The sequence below is a fragment of the Frankliniella occidentalis genome, unplaced genomic scaffold (assembly GCF_000697945.3).
Source record: "Frankliniella occidentalis isolate FOCC.00 unplaced genomic scaffold, Focc_3.1 Scaffold200, whole genome shotgun sequence".
Lineage (NCBI taxonomy): Eukaryota > Metazoa > Arthropoda > Insecta > Thysanoptera > Thripidae > Frankliniella > Frankliniella occidentalis.
In genome coordinates, this window is record NW_026267326.1 from 427186 (window position 1) to 432044 (window position 4859).

Consider the following 4859-nt stretch of genomic DNA (forward strand, 5'->3'; position numbering starts at 1 on the left):
AAGCCACAGCACCGCAGCACCGCCCGTGTACTGTCGCTCTCTCTCGCACACCTCAGCCAGCGGGTGGAGCCCGCCCGCCCGTTTGAGAACTCTGGCCTACCGCGGGAGCAGCAGCTGCGGGGCTCGCCGCAGCAGGAGTCCCCGATACCGGGCATCGAGCAGCCACCCTCCTCCACCTGATTACCACAGCTCTCAGCCACGCGAGCATCGCGAGCCCTACCGCGAGTGCCGCGACCACGAGTACCGCGACCACGAGTACCGCGACCACGAGTGCCGCGACCACGAGTACCGCGACCACGAGTACACCGGGAGCAGCAGAGCCCCTCACCGTGCAGAGCCCGACCGATACGACGGCCGGCGGCCAAGCAGCAGCCAGCCCCGTAACTACGCGGGAGGTGACTACTACCAGGAGTACAGCAGCAGGACTCGGCTAAGTCCCCGGCGCAGCCGAAGTCCTCGCTACGGTTCTTATTCACATTCCACCAACTACTCTCCTCCTCCTCCACATGACTTCAACAGCTGTCCACCCGAGGCTCGCAGCCGCAGCAAGGCCCCTAACCCCATGGGCGAGGCTCGCAGCCGCAGCAAGGCCCCTAGCCCCAAGCGAGAGCCTAGCAGCAGCGCTGCCATCGGGGAGCACCCGAAAAAGGCTGCTAAAGCAGAGAAACAAGTAGACAGTATACCTCTCCGGGACAAACCAGAACTCAAGTGGAGGGAGATGTCCATTGTAACGGAGGAGGTTGAAAGGGCTTGCAAGAATGCCACATCTCTTGGAGATGTGAAGACACAAATCTCTGTAAGTATTTTGTTTGGTTTGCTGATTTCTATTTCTTCTCATCAGGGATGACGTTAATTTATCATGGATGGCTGCGAATTATTTCATCTGCTATGGCCAAATCTTATTTACAAATGTTATAATTCCGCAACATTACAGTTTATATTTTTGCATTTTCTAGCTTATTTGTTCTTATGTAATATTCCATTCTATTCACAGGATTCTACAAAATTGGAACCAAAAAAGCCGTTCGAGGATTTCAGAGTAAGTTTTCACAACATGTTAAACATCTGTTTTTATTTGAAATAATTTACATGTAAATTTATGACCAATGGATCTAATGGATCTTGAAGAGATTCTATTGACCTGTGAAAGACTTGAGCTTGGTTTTCTTTGGCCAAGTAACCATTTCAGAGACAAGCCGCATGTCGCTCATCTCCATCCCTCGTGATCTTAGGCTTGATGCGTATTCTAAAGTCATGTTTCTGTATACTTGTAGGCCAACTTAATGGAGACAAGACTCAGAAGCCGAGTTGCACATGAGCAGCCTACCCCTCAGGACACAATAGTTCTTGATGACGAATCTGACGACTGCCCTGCTTCTAATAATGATGGTACGGTACTAATTTCACTCCTAATTTATGCTCCTTAAGTAATTCATTAATTCTCCTTTATGCATTTGTAGATGGACAGTTTCTTCCATTAAAGACAACAAGAAAGAAGAGGGTGAGCTCGTTGTCATTAAATGAAAACCAGGGAATAAAGAAGGGAAGGGGAAAGGGGAACAAAAACAAGCAGGCGTCAAAAGAGACATTAAGAGAAGAATTGAAGCAGTCCAAAGCCCAAATTGAGGCTTTGAGAGCAGGTTTATATACAAAGTCACGCGTTTCCTATTTATCTCTAAAAACTCAAGTATTATTGAATGTACATTTTGTTACAGCTGAGTTAAAGGTGGATAATGATCTTCAGCGTCTGAAGCCTGCTGTGTCATCACTGTTCTCTTCTGGAACAAAAACTAATACTCATCCATTCATAGGAGTAAGTAATACTTCGATCCACAACACTTCTCCTCAAATATTACTCATAGTTCAGTACCATCATTATATTTACGAGTCTCTAAAATTACGTGTTAGGTGAAGAAAGCAATTATTGACAACAAGGAGGACCTCAAGTTTGAGATGATTGGATCAGCCATTGAGGATCGCTTCATTGAGCAGATTTATGATGGCTGCCTCTTGCCATCAACTGATACTTGTCAGTGGAGTGATGTTGGGGGCCTGGAAGAGGTTAAGAAATCAATGAAGGTAAAATTGTGAGGTAATAGCATACAATTTTTCATGCTCAGCACTTGACACTTGTTTTTTTCTGATCTTTCCAGGAGGTGGTTATAGACCCTCTGCGTCGTCCAGATATCTTCACAGGTCTCCGAGCAGCACCCAAAGGGGTTTTGCTATATGGCCCTCCGGGAACTGGAAAAACACTAATTGGTATTTAAAATTGGAGTATTAGCCCTCTTTCTACTGCACTCTTACCCTCCCCTCTTCCCCCAATTACTATTTCAGCTCGGTGCATTGCATCTCCATGCCAATCCAATTTCTTTAATGTGAGTGCGAGTAAACTTACATCCAAGTGGGTGGGTGATGGAGAGAAGACCGTCCAAGCCCTATTTGCTGTAGCAAGGTCTGTAACTTGGTTTCCTGTTGGTACTAAGGTTTCTGCTATCGCTATAATTATTTTCTGAAGTTTATTTAATGCTACATAGGGTAAGATGCCCTATGATGGCCACCTTAAGAATGGGCCTGCCCAATGATGGCCACCCCTTTTTCTTGTAATGTAGACAACGATGTGATGTAGTTTGGCTTATTATGCCGAAATAGGGACCTAACTAGAACACTACTTCAAGGCCAAGATTGTAAAGTGACCAGATTGGCTGGAAATCGAGAAAAGTGGCCATCAGTGGGACAGTGGCCACAATAGGGCACCTTACCCTACTGTCATGTGTTTGTACATACTTCAGATTTTTACTTCTGTATTCCTACAGTGTTGCTAATTTCAAAATGGAGTGCCTTTTGAGTGCCTGCTTTGGAAAAATTAGGATTAATTTGGTTTTGATGTATATTTTATTTTCTTTGCTTCTTCCTTTGCATTTCTCTAATGGAATTTTTCCTTACATTTGCAATGTACAGTATAATTCGTTAAAAATTACTTTGCTTTGGCTGTAAGTTTTCTCAAAGCCTAAACAATTTTAAGATTGAATCACACATACGTATATCAGAATGCCATTACTCAATTATTTAGTTCTCTAGAGGTCATTGTGAAGTAGTTTTTTTTCCTCCAACAGAGCAATGCAGCCATCAGTATTTTTTATTGATGAGGTGGACTCTGTCCTCTCAAAACGGACCGAGAAGGAGAACGAATCATCCAAGAAAATGAAAACAGAGTTCTTGGTTCAGATGGTGAGTATCCTGTTGAAGTGGTGGGATAGGAAGAGATGCCAATAAGTGCAATGGAAATATGTTTTTCCTTTTTAATTTTACCTTCCTGTTAATAGTAAGGTGCTGCTACTAAGACTGAAAATGACCAAATACTGGTCATTGGCGCCACCAACAGGCCAGCAGACCTGGATGAGGCTGTAAGGCGGCGATTTCAAAATAAAATTCTAATTCCTCTCCCTGATGCTCAGGTAACCTTTCACTATTGTTTATTATATGATCTTCTTCCTGTGTGTAATAATCACCCTTTTAGTCTAGTCTTTCATATCCTTCCAGGCTCGCCTTCAAATTCTGCAAGCCACTTTTCGCAGGAAGAAGACCTCACTGACATATCAGGACTATAAACTCCTTGCTGATGTCCTCAATGGGCACTCGGGGGCAGACTTAAGGAACATTTCTGCTGTGAAGCGGAAGAAGGGGCTAACTTGACTTAGCACCAAACTGATATTTTGATGGCATTTTAAACTAGATTATAATCCGCATCTGTCCACCAAACGGTTTGGTGCTAAGTACCATAGATTGGTGTATATAGGGGTTTGTAAAAGGGGCTAACTCGACTTGACTTGTTTTGTACGATAGTTGTCACGTACCAGAAGGCCACCAAAGGTGCTAAGTTGACTTGACCCCAAAGTCATCAGATTTTCTCAAGAAGCAAAAGGAGTTAAGTTGACTTAGCTCCTTTTGCTATCATATTTTTATGGTGACATGTTGACTTAGCCCCTTTTGCACTGATAAAAAACAAGCAGGCCCGCCCTTCCGCCAAACGAAGTTGCCAGCTTCGCTTCGCTGCGCCGGCAACTCCGTTCGGCAGGGGCCGGGCCTGCTTGGCCTGCCGGCGGCGATGGTCGGGCCTGCGGCCCGACCATTTCTGTCACGCGATTTGCTGTAGAACATAATCAAATGATGTAACGGGCCTTCGGCCGTCGTCCTTAAAATTTGCCCCGTAGACACGAGAAAGGGATGTAACGGTGAAACACCGCGACTACAACCCACCCTTCTGCTTAGAAAACGTTTTTTGGGGTGGGGGGAGGGAGTTTCTTACCTCTTTTGCGGTTCTGGGACTTCTTTTACATTTAATTGTTCACTACAGCAAACAAGACCCTCTAGCGCCTAAACGGTTAGAGATAGAGCCAAACGGACGAAATTTTCGCCCAAAGGGCTCTACTTTCACAAGTTACCCCTTAGAAGACCATCCAATATTTTCGGAAATTAATAAATTTATTTTTGGGCCACTTTTGTGAGAGAAACTCCCTGTAGCGCCCAAACGGTTAGAGATAGAGCAAAACGGACCAAATTTTCGCCCAAAGGGCTCTACTTTTGCAAGTTACCCCTTGGAAGACCATCCAATATTTTCTAAAATTAATATGTTTATTTTTGGGCCACTTTCGTAAAAGAAACTCCCTCTGGCGCCTAAACGGTGAGAGATAGAGCAAAACGGACGAAATTTTTGCCCATAGGGCTCTACTTTCACGAGTTACCCCTTAGGGGACCATAAAAAAAATTTGATTTTCTACTTTTTGGACCAACCCCTATTTCTTTGTTACCCCCTTTCACCCCCTTGGGGGTGGTTGCCAGGATTTGCACCAGGCGTT

General features: G+C 44.7%; 1 pseudogene; it reads left to right on the plus strand.

Annotated features, from left to right (window-relative positions):
• Window positions 1-562: 562 nt before the first annotated feature.
• LOC113214090 (fidgetin-like protein 1) lies at window positions 563-3975 on the plus strand (annotated as a pseudogene).
• The last annotated feature ends 884 nt before the right edge of the window (window positions 3976-4859 follow it).